This window comes from Arachis duranensis, chromosome 7 (genome assembly GCF_000817695.3).
Source record: "Arachis duranensis cultivar V14167 chromosome 7, aradu.V14167.gnm2.J7QH, whole genome shotgun sequence".
Taxonomy (NCBI): Eukaryota; Viridiplantae; Streptophyta; class Magnoliopsida; order Fabales; family Fabaceae; genus Arachis; species Arachis duranensis.
In genome coordinates, this window is record NC_029778.3 from 36,447,255 (window position 1) to 36,459,915 (window position 12,661).

Here is a 12,661-nt window from a genome sequence, read left to right on the forward strand (position 1 = left end):
TCAGATGGGTAGATTTTGTAATTGCTTTTGTATGTAATAATATAATGTATTATTAGTATTAAGTAGTAAATAGAGTTGTTTGTTCTTGTTGAAAAAGTTTTTAAGTTTTTTAGTGAAACAATTGATAGATTTACGCGTAAAGGTTCATACCTTATTATTTAATATATGAGAGTTGTCGTAATACTCCCGTTATCAAAGTGGCGCATCCGGAAGCATGACATTCTGATAGTAAGGGTGTTACGCCATCGTCATCGTTGAGCCCTCGATCGTCGGTGCCAGAGGAGCGAGCTCAGCCACCATCGTTGCTGCCGTTCAAGCCGCTGTTGCCGGAGATGCCTGAGGATAGAAAGAGAGAGATGACACGACGAGAGAGGAGGAAGCCACCTGCGACACCACCAAAGCTCCTGTCACTGTCAGAAGCAGCTGCCGTTGGCGCCGTCCTCCAGCTGTTGTAGTGGTTGTTGTACATCGTGTATGGCCGCCGGAGAAGTCGCTGTAGCTGTCGAAACCACCGCCAAAGCTTCTGCAGTTTTGTTCAATCATTACTCCTTTGTTACAGTAAGCATTTACGTTCCAGAATCTTTGAAAGTCAGTATATTATATTTGTTTAAAGATTCTAAGGTTTTGGTAATGTAGGATCGAGTTCTGGTTATTACATGTCGCGATTAGAGCTGTTGTTGTTGTGGAAGTGGTTTAGAGCTGTGGTTGTGGCTACCGCTGTCGCGAGCCAGGAGAAAAACGAGTTTGAATTGAGACACGTTTTAGAGTTTTCAAATTTCGACAATCGAGGTAGGGACGCTTTCCTTAAACTTATTTTTATTCTCAAGAATTGCTATACACACAAGACGAGACTCGAACTCTAAATACTTACTTAAGCAAATAAATAAAATGACCGTTCAACCAATTTAAATTAATTAAGATAAATATTAATTATTTTAAATATTTTTAAATTATAAAATACTTATAATAATAATTTCTATATATATTTTGTTTAATTTTTTAATAAAAAAATTATATAATTTTATATATTATTTCGTACAAGTTACAAAAATATACACTAATTTTGAACTCAAAAAAAATTAAAAGACAATTTCTATTTTGACCATAAATCTCTAAAATAGTATTTATCCCTAATTTAATCGTATAGAAATATTATATGCAAGAAGAGATTCGAATTGTCACGCTTATTTAGAATTCCAAATAGAATAGTGAGCTGGAAAATTTAATGTTATAAAAATGGAAGTAGTCATTGAATTAGTAGAATTAAATGTTTAAAAATTAGAATTTTAATCAAAGTTTAATTAAATATAATAAAATAATATATTAATATATAAAATTGGATTTATTCATTTTTTTATTGGATTTTATAATTTTTTTATCCATTTACTAACTGTTATACCAAAAATACTAATTTTGATAAAGATATTATTGAACTCTTTGACAAGGCAATGTTCGATAAGAATAGGCTTCGATCATTGTCAAGTGCCAAAATAATATTTCGATCAATCTTCAAATACATGTTACAATTAATTTTAGATTGGAGTCAATTAGGTACTCCGTGCAATTTGTTAGTCCTAAAAAGATAAATAAGTTGCGAACTTCGAGGTAGAGAATAACTGTATTGGATTCCTTGAAGATGGTCAATCGATGAAGAAGAGGATTTTGATTGATTAGGACTCATCGAAAGAGAGTGAAGCAATCGAAGGAAGTTACTAAGTAAAGATAGTTGGCGGAAGTTACAGACTCAAAGAGTGGGAACGGTTATTCAAAAATCTACGCACGTTGAAAGATCAAAGGAACAAAGGTTAGAATCTTTTTAGAGAAAACACTCACACTCACTCACGTCCAGCGATTTTCTGAGTCAGTCAAGAGTCTTTTTCTTTGAAAAGTTCATTCCACGTCTTTACTCTTCATTTAATTTTCTTGCAACTTTTCTTTTTATGCAATTTATCTTCTTTGCAATATCATTTCGATTCTTTTAAATTCAACAACTTCTATTTTTTCCTGTCTTTACCTTTCAATTTGCCATTTATTTTTCTAAATACTTTTCCTTTTTTAATTTGATTTTCCTTTTATTCAAGACATTTAAATTTTATTATTCACTTTGAATTTCTACAAAGCTTAGTTCTTTCTATTTTGTCACTGTCAAAGGCATGGATTTTGATACAAAATAAAACTGATACTCATAAAAAGAAGTAGGTTTCGCTCCCAAACCATTAGATATCAAAGCACTATCAATTTACTAAAAGTCGACAAAATACTGACAATTGATTTTTATCTTAAATTAGAATAGTGTAATAGCTAATTTTTTCTTAACTCAGCCAATTTCTGAACCATGGGAAGATCTTCTTGTGCTAGCATGAAAAGATCAAACAAACAAACAATTCCATTAAACTAATTTTTTATTCTATTTATTAATTCTAAAATTTACCTATAAAATATCCTACTTACCTTATATAGTATTTTAGTTGCCTTGCAAACAAGGTGTTACAAAAGATATTTTAATCTTTAAAATTAATCATAAATAGAATATTTTACTCTTTTAAAATCAAACTCAAATTTCTACTTTCTAATTTATTTTTGTCAATACTAAAGGGTATTTTAATCCCTCTATAGTTAATCTTAAAATGCGTATTTTGATATTTTAAAATTAGCTAAACCTGTAAAATTTTTTACTTTTTAAAATTCAATCTAAATTTTTAAATTAATTTGTATTTATTAATCATCGAATCTTAAAATATATGTAAAACTAACATTAATAACATGACACCTAAGCATAAAAATAGGTCAGGCCACATGCTTTTTAATTTGGTTTTATCCTATAAAATATAAATACTTTGCTAAATTTTTGTGTTATCGATAATCATTCGATATGCATATATATATATCATATTCTTATATTTTATAAAATTTTAAAATTAACGTAACTACGTATTTCGTATTGTGTTATGTTATATATCCATATCAGTATCGTTTTATTCCTAATGGTACATCAACATGAGAAATTTGGGTGAAAAGGAAAAACCTACTTATAATATATTGTTGTTATTGCTATATACCTAATGGTACATCAACTTAAGAAATTTGGGTGAAAAGGGAAACCCACTTATAATATATTGTTGTTATTGCTATATATCATTGCATCAACAAGAACGAAAAATCTTTATCATTATTGTATGTACAAAAATCCTATATGTCTCGGTTATTATATTTGCTTTTATTCTTAGCATGAGTCTTCTATTATTATTTCTAGTAATTTATTTCATAAATTAGAAATCAAAATTGTAATTCTTTTATAATAATTGTACATTTGCTCAATTAAAAATAAGAATTAAAGTTGATGGGTTTAATAACTTATTAAAGATCATAGAATAGAATAAATATTGTACTGAAAGCCTCCGGTACGAGTTGTGAGATGGATCGAGGACCTTTGAGTTAGAACAGCTGCCGGATCGTCGGTGGGAGCAATGGGGGGTGATACCTGTGAAAACACTTCGCACTCAAATCAGAATGGGTCTGAGAGGTATAAGGTGTATGGTTGAGTGACATACCTGAGAGGGTCTGGGGCTCCCCTTTATATAGGTGAGGGTAGGTCGTATCTTATTTTATCTTATTTAGCTAAGATAAGGGAGGTATTTGAATTCAAATATTGGTTAGAGAGTCTAATAAGCCGGTTTGGTACTTCTAGAAAGGGAAGCGGGTCATGCCCTGGTGATCGGGTCGGGAGACCGTTCCGAGTGTGGGATCTGCGGGCCAGATCCGTAACAGTTGCTCCCGCATCGGGAGAGCGAGCTAGGTCGGTCTCTATCATTGGAGGTCCAAGGATTTGGCTGCTTGTGGTTTTAATGGGCGTCGCTAGATAGGGGGCCGGATCCAGGAGGTTGGCTGGTCGGTTCATCCTAGGGAGTTGGCGACTTCGGGATCCGTCTCAGTAATTTATTTGGGCCTTTCATGTTCTTGCATCCGCTATGTTTCTTCAAGGCATACTCTCAGTTATGTTTTCGAGGGTGCATTTATTGTGAGGGGACGTTTGGGCTGCTTTCCAGTTTTGTCCCTCTTTCCATCTCTGGTTTATAGGGGTATTTTTGGTTTTTTATTCCTCACAACCGTTTTGGTTTTTCGCTTTTTCTTCCTTTGTCCGTTTCATTTTTCAGTCTTCCTAGTTTCATATCTTCTCCAATTTTTCCTGCTTTCATCTTTTATTCTTCTTCTATGCATTTTGGCTCTGTGTTCGCGCTGTTTCCCTGCTCCCATCTTTTACTCGTTCGTGACTTTATCAGGTTGGTATTCTATCGCCATGTCTTCCTTACTTTCGTTTATTTTTCGCTTTTGTTTTCGTACGTTGGGACTGCATTTTGTTCCTCTTTTAGCACTCTGTTTCAAATGGGGGTAGTAATTTTATTTGGGGGAGGATGAGCACCACTGTAGGCGTAGTTCATGATAAATGGTAGATTTTTTCCTTTCCTCCATTGTTTTCTGCCAAGTAGCTATGGTAGGCTGATGGTGGTGCTCCTTCTATTTTAGGTATGTCTCGGCAGAAAAGCGAAGGTATGGGTGCTCCGACAGGGGGCGTCCCCCGCCTCTATTATTGGGTGACCTCTGATGTTTGGGAGATGCCGTCCTAGATAACGGAGGCGGATCTCCAGCGGCTTCGTGATCGGGGGGTTGTTTGCGGAGGTGACGATGTTGAGTGCCAATATAAGCTCGTCCTCCCCGGGGTCGACGAGAGAGTTTGTTACTCTAATTTAGATGTGGGTGTACGAGTCTATGTTTACACGGCTCAGTGTGCGGCTTCCGTTCTCGCCCTTTGTCCTGGCGCTGTTGAGTCGGTGTTCTGTTGCCCCATCTCAGTTGCTTCCGAACAGTTGAGCAGTCATTCACTCCTTTGAGCTTGTGTGCGAGTACTTGGAGCTTCCTGCTTCGGTTAACATCTTCCTTTTCCTCTTTTCGTGCACTCTACCAACTAAGGAGGGGAAGCACAAGAAAGGATACATGTCCTTTAGGGCTTAGCCGCATCGTCGTATATTTGGTTTGTACAAGGATTCCTTTGATGGTTTAAAGAGAGGGTACTTTGAGGTGCGCCTTGCTCGGGGCATCATCCTTTTTGGTTGACGTTAGAAGGGGAGCGTCGGTTCCCGACGTATTGGATTTTTGGTATCGGGCCGTCGTATCTGACGAGGGTTATTTATGAGGGGTTGTCCCCAGAGGATCAGGATATCGGTGATGTTCTTTGGCATATCTTTGGGGACCGTCCTTTGCATCCTGGGGATGTTATGGGGGATCCGGAGGCTTGTCGTACTTTTATTGGTGTGTACTGTTGTCCTTTACGTTTGTTGTTTTCCCGAGTCGGGGACTTGTGCATTTTCCTACTTTTGTCCGTTTTGTGGACTTACATTCCTTTCTTGGTTTTTTAGTTGAGATGGCTGGTAGTCTTACTATTTTTGCGAGGTTGAAAGCCACCATGGACCGGGAGGTGATTTCGGAAGCCTCCCATTCTACTCCTTTGTCCCGATTTGGTTGGGGGCGGCGTTCAAGTTGCTTCAGGCCTGGTAACTTCAAGTGGTGACGAAGAGGTAGTCGTGGTCTCGGCATTTGGCGCTTCTCGGAAGCAGAAGAGGCCGGAAGAGGTTAGTAGTGAAAATTTGGAGGAGGAGGGTTCTGTTCCCTTTGTGATGGATCGGAGGTTTGATGCCCCAGCCTTCATCGATCAGCACCTTATGCCTGGCACTAAGGATTTCTTCCATGATTGTGATGTCGCCTTTCAAGCAAAGTCGGTGTACCGGGCCTTCCTTCATTCCACTGTGATCGTCCGGAAGGCCGAGCCTGTGATGGCTCAGGTGGGTCTTCTGGATAAGAAGCTACGTCAATCCCAAGCTGAGGTAGTTAAGGTCAAAAAGCAGCTCGTGGTGTCAGAGACGACTAGGGAGAAGGCCATCAAAAACTCAGAGGATGCTGGAGCCGAGCTTCTCCATCTTTCCGAGGTTGAAACTTCGCTGTTGTCTCAGTTGGGTGGGGAATGAAAGGGGGTTCCGATGCCGAGTCTCAAGCAGTCGTGCTCCTCGCTGCGGTGAACACCTTGAAGGCTGAGGTTGCTGCTCTGAAGGTCATGTCTGAGGGTCTGAAAAAGGAAAAGGGGGAGTTGCTAGCGGATGTGAAGAACGCCATTTCTGCTACCGAAGATACAATAAGGGCCCAGGCTTCGGTTCTTGCGCCGGACGCGGATGTGTCTGTGACAGGGGCGTTTAAGACTGTTCGGGACGGCCATATAGTCGATATATAGTAGGGTGCTTGTAGTCTTTTTATGTCTTGTTTATGTTTGGTCGTTGGGCCGTTTTGACAGTTCCTTAAGTTTGTTTTTTTTATGTTGGTGTTTTTCGCCGTGTTTTATGACTTTAATAATTAGTATATATTTATGCTGGATTATTGTTGGGCCATCCAGGCCACGTTATCTTGTTAAGCCGTTTGTTTGACTTTTCCTGATGTTAGGGTCGTTTAGACCGTTTTCTCATAATCGTTTTGAGATTCAAGGTAATGGTTGTGCAGGCCGGGTCCTTTGCTAGGTTGTTTTAATCGTGTTTTGTGTATATCTGTTTATTTGGGACTCGGGGCTGATCGGTCCCCGGTGGTGGCCACATTTTTCTTGCCATTTTTTCATGAGAAGGTTTAAAGCAAGAAAAAAGAGAAAGTTGAGATGATTTATCTTTAGGGTAGGAGGTTTTCTCAAGTGTAGTATCGTCGCAAGTTCGCGGCGTTCCGGGTTCTCAGTACCTCCACTCCGTTAAGTTGTTCGAGCTTTTAGGCTCCATTTCCTATTATTGATTTAATCCGGTCCGGGCCCTCCCAGTTCGGAGTGAGCTTTCCTTCCCCGGGGGTGGGAGCTCCGATGTCGTTTCATCGTAGGACGAGGTCACTGGGTGAGAAGTCTCTTTGGATCACTCTATTGTTGTATCTTAGTCTGATTTTTTGTTTCAAGGCCAGCTCTCGCATGTGGGCTATGCTCCTCACTTCGTCTGTGTGGTCCTGTTCTATGTCTTCATCGTTGCCCCCGATCGTTCTTCTAGGGCTAGGATCCCCTACCTCTACTGGGATAATGGCTTCTACGCCGTATCTTAAGCGGAATGGGGTTTCTCCTGTGGAGGTCTGAGGTGTGGTTCGATATAACCAGAGGATTGATCCAAGTTCGTCGGCCCATAGTCATTTGCCCTTGTCGAGTTATTTTTTAAGTCCTTTGACTATTATCTTGTTCGCCGACTCCACCTGCCCATTTGTCTGAGGGTGCTCAACCGAGCTGAAACGGTGGGATATATGCAGTCCCTCCAAGAATTCCTTAAACTTTTTATCGGTGAATTGGGTTCCATTGTCTGAGATTACGATCTCGAGAATCTCGAACTGGGTTATTATGTGTCTCCAAAAAGTATTTTGGCATTGGGTTGCCGTGATGGAGGCTAAGGGTTCGGCCTAGATCCATTTGGTGTAGTAGTAAATGGCGACGATGAGGTACCAGAGCTGTCCTGGCACCGTGGGAAAGGGGCCGACGAGGTCGACGCCCCATGTCCCGAATGGCCGGTCTGCCGTTATGGTGTTGAGCTGGTATGGGGCGGCTTGGTGAAAGTCGGCATGCATCTAGCATTTGCTACAGTTTTTTACCAACTGCATGGAGTCCCTGATAACTGAGGGCCAGAAGTATCCAACTCAGATAACTTTCTGAGCCAAGGTTTTGCCTCCGATATGGTGACCGCAGTAGCCTTCGTGGATTTCGCGGAGTATGTACTCTGTGTCCCCGGGCTCAATGCACTTGAGTAGGGGTTGCGAGAATCCTTGTTTGTACAGTTATCCCGTCACAATGGTGTAGTTAGCGGCTTCCCTTTTTATCCATTTTGCTTCTTTGGGGTCTTCAGGCAGTACTCTATTAAAGAGGTATTCTAGGATAGGGGAGATCCATGATTCATGGTGGGAGATTGGTAGGCCGGTGTTGGTCGCGGTTGATACGGAGGGTGTTCTGACGACTTCCTAAATTAGCGACCGGTTTCCTTGTCCTGGCTTGGTGCTAGCCAGTTTTGGGAGTAGGTCTGCCCTTGCGTTTCATTCCCTGGGGACGTGTTGGATGGTTACTTGATCGAATCCTTTTGTTAGTTCTTTTACCTTGGTTAGGTATTGCTGGAGTAGGGGGTCTCGTGGTTGGTAGTCTCCGTTGATTTGGGAGCTGACTACTTGGGAATCGCTGGAAACCTCCAAGATCTTCACGCCGACCTCTTTGGCAAGCGTTAGTCTGGCCAGGTTGTTGGAGATCGGGAACTCGTATCAAATAGATTGTTCGATCATGATCCCGTTTTAGCTTTCGAGTATCACCTCGGCACCACCAGAAGTGGTGTTGGATGAGCCGTTGATGAGCGGATAATTTATACGCTTTTTGGCATTGTTTTTAGGTAGTTTTTAATAGGTTCAAGGTACTTTTAGGGATGTTTTCATTAGTTTTTATGCTAAATTCACATTTCTGGACTTTACTATGAGTTTGTGTGTTTTTCTATGATTTCAGGTATTTTCTGGCTAAAATTGAGGGACCTGAGCAAAACTCTGATAAAAGGCTGACAAAGGACTGCTGATGCTGTTGGAATCTGACCTCCTTGCACTCGAAATGGATTTTCTGGAGCTACAGAATTTCAAATGGTGCGCTCTCAACAGCGTTGGAAAGTAGACATCCAGAGCTTTCCAGAAATATATAATAGTTTATACTTTATTTGGGAATTGATGACGTAAACTGGCACTCAACGCCAGTTCCATGCTGCACTCTGGAGTCAAATGCCAAAAACACGTCACGAACCAGAGTTGAACGCCCAAAACACGTTACAACTTGGCGTTCAACTCCAAGATAAGCCTCAGCTCGTGTAACATTCAAGCTCAGCCCAAACATACACCAAGTGGGCCCTGGAAGTGGATTTATGCATCAATTACTTACTTATGTATTTTCAACGGTGGAGTTTCTACACACCATAGATTAAGGGTGTGGAGCTCTGCTGTACCTCGAGTTTCAATGCAATTACTACTATTTTCTATTCAATTCTCTTTATTCCTATTCTAAGATATTCGTTGCACTTCAACTTGATGAATGTGATGATCTGTGACACTCATCATCGTTCTCACCTATGAACGCGCGTGACTGACAACCACTTCCGTTCTACCTTAGACCGGGCGCATATCTCTTGGATTCCTTAATCAGAATCTTCGTGGTATAAGCTAGAATTGATGGCGGCATTCATGGGAATCCGGGAAGTCTAACCTTGTCTGTGGTATTCCGAGTAGGATTCCGGGATTGAATGATTGTGACGAGCTTCAAACTCCTGAAGGCTGGGCGTTAGTGACAGACGTAAAAGAATCACTGGATTCTATTCCAACCTAATTGAGAACCGACAGATGATTAGTCGTGCTGTGACAGAGCATTTGGACCATTTTCACTGAGAGGATGGGATGTAGCCATTGACAACGGTGATGCCCTACATACAGCTTGCCATGGAAAGGATTAAGAAGGATTGGATGAAAGTAGCAGGAAAGTAGAGATTCAGAAGGAACACAGCATCTCCATGCACCTATCCGAAATTCCCACCATTGGATTACATGAGTAACTTTATCTTTATTTTCTATTTATTTTGTTAACCATATTTAAACCAATAATCTCTTAAATTAGTTAAATCCGCCTGACTGGGATTTACAAGATGACCATAGCTTGCTCCATACCAACAATCTCTGTGGGATCGACCCTTACTCACGTAAGGTATTACTTGGACGACCCAGTACACTTACTGGTTAGTTGTGTGGAGTTGTGACAAAGTGAGATTCACGTTTGAGAGCACCAAATCTTTTGAGCCATTGTTGATGATCACAATTTCGTGCACTACTTGCATATCTTTCTTTTCTTAAAAATTTTCAAAAATATGTTCTTGATGTTCATCATGATCTTCAAAGTGTTCTTTGTGTTCATCTTGACATTCAAAGTGTTCTTGCATGCATTACTTGTTCTGATCTTAATTTTTCAAGTTTTGTGTCATTTTGTTATTTTTCTCTCTCCTCATTAAAAAATTCAAAAAAATAAAAATATCTCTTTTCAAGTAAATAATACAGAAAAATGAAGATTCATAACATACAGCAGAGGAATCACAGAGAAAAAGCTGGGCGTTAAGAAAAACGCCCAATAAGGAAGGAATTCTGGTGTTAAACGCCAGTCAGGGTATCTGGCTGGGCGTTAAACGCCCAAAGAGGTAGCATTCTGGGCGTTAAACGCCAGAATGGATAGCATCCTGGGCGTTTAACGCTAGGATGACACAGGGGAGGTAATTTCGTTTCAAATTCAAATTTTTTTCAAATTTTCATGTTTTAATTCATGATTTTAAAATCTTATCTTTCTCTTTTAATGCTTTTGAAAATTTTAAAACTAATTTTTCAAAAAAAAATCTTTTTAAATTTTCAAAAAAAAATCCTTGCTAAAAATTAATGTTTTGATTCAAAAATTTCAAGTTTGTTACTTTCTTGTTAAGAAAGGTTCAATCTTTGAATTCTAGAATCATATCTTTTAGTTTCTTGTTAGTCATGTCATCAATTTTAAAAATCAAATCTTTTTAATTCCCTTTTTAATTTTCTTTTCAATCATATATTTTCAATCATGTCCTTTTTCAATCAGATCTTTTTCAATCATATCTTTTTTTTTAAATTTTAATTTCAAAATCTTTTTTTAACTTCTTATCTTTTTCAAAATTTATTTTCAAATCTTTTTCACTTCTCATTTTCGAAAATCACTAACCCTTTTTTCAAAAATCTTTTTAAATAACTAATTGTTTTAAATTCTAATTTATGTTATTTCTTTTAAATTTTCGAAAACTCTTTCTCTCTCATCTCCTTCTATTTATTTTATTTAATTGCTGACATTCTCCTCCACTCATCTAAAAAAAAATTCAAACTCACCTCCTCTCTCTTCTCATTCTTCTACTCCTTTTCCTCTGACACATCAAGGAGTCTCTATACTGTGACATAGAGGATTCCAATATTTCTTTTGTTCTCTTCTTTTTTATATGAGCAGAAACAGGGATAAAAACATTCTTGTTGAAGCTGATCCTGAACCTGAAAGGACTCTGAAGAGGAAGCTAAGAGAAGCTAAAGCACAACGCTCCGGAGAGGACCTTTCAGAGAATTTCGAAAAAAGAAGTAGACATGGTAGCCGAATCCAACAACAATGCAAGAGATGTAAGGAAAATTCATGGTGACTATACTGCACAAACTTCCAACTTCAATGGAAAAAGCATCTCAATTCCTGCCATTGGAGCAAACAACTTTGAGCTTAAGCCTCAATTAGTTTCTCTAATGCAGCAAAATTGCAAGTTTCATGGACTTCCATCGGAAGATCCTCATCAGTTCTCAGCTGAATTCTTGCAGATCTGTGATACTGTTAAGACCAATGGGGTTAATCTTGAGGTCTACAAACTTATGCTTTCCCCTTTGCTGTGAGAGATAGAGCTAGAACATGGTTGGACTCACAACCTAGAGAAAGCCTGAACTCTTGGGACAAGTTGGTCGACGCCTTCTTGACCAAATTCTTTCCACCTCAAAAGATGAGCAAGCTTAGAGTTGACGTCCAACCCTTCAAACAGAAGGAAGGTGAATTCCTCTATGAAGCTTGGAAAAGATACAAGCAATTAACCAAAAGGTGTCCTTCTGACATACACCCCGGATGGAGCATCATATGTATATTCTATGATGGTCTGTCTGAATTGTCTAAGATGTCATTAGACCACTCTGCTGGTAGATCTCTTCATTTGAAAACCCCTACAAAAGCCCATGATTTCATTGAGATGGTTGCAAATAACTAGTTCATGTACACTTCTAAAAGAAATCCTGTGAATAATGGGATGACTCAGAAGAAAGGAGTTCTTGAGATTGATACTCTGAATGCCATATTGGCTTAGAACAAAATATTGACTCAGCAAGTCAATATGATTTCTCATAATCTGACTGGATTACAAGCTGCATTCGGCAGTGCTAAAGAAGCCTCCTCAGAAGGAGAATCTTATGACCCTGAGAATCCTACAATGGAAGAGGTGAATTATATGGGAGAATCCTATGGAAACACCTATAATCCTTCATGGAGGAATCATCCAAATTTCTCATGGAAGGATCAATAGAAGCCTCAACAAGGCTTCAACAACAATAATGGTGGGAGAAATAGGTTTGGCAATATTAAGCCTTTTCCATCATCTTCTCAGCAACAGACAGAGAATTCTGAGCAGAGCCTCTCTGGCTTAGCAAACATAGTCTCTGATCTATCTAAAACTACTCTCAGTTTCATGAATGAAATAAGGTCTTCCATCAGAAATTTGGAGGCACAAGTATGTCAGCTGAGTAAAAGAGTTACTGAAACTCCTCCTAGTACTCTCCCAAGCAATACAGAAGAGAATCCCAAAAGATAGTGTAAGGCTATAACCATAACCAAAATGGCCGAACCTGAAGAGAGTGAAAAGGCAGTGATTCCCAATGAGGAAGACCTCAAGGGACGTACACTGACCAATAAGGAGTTCCCTATTGAAGAACCAAAGGAATCCGAGGCTCATACATAGACTATAGAGATTCCACTAAACTTACTTTTGCCATTCATGAGCTCTGATGAGTATTCTTCCTC

The 12,661-nt window shown here is 39.3% G+C and overlaps 1 non-coding gene across 1 annotated transcript; it reads right to left on the minus strand.

Moving 5' to 3' along the window:
• Positions 1–11,603: 11,603 nt before the first annotated feature.
• LOC127741001 (small nucleolar RNA R71) lies at positions 11,604–11,707 on the minus strand. The gene has a single exon (XR_008001856.1). It is a non-coding gene; the product is annotated as a small nucleolar RNA R71 (small nucleolar RNA).
• Positions 11,708–12,661: the final 954 nt, after the last annotated feature.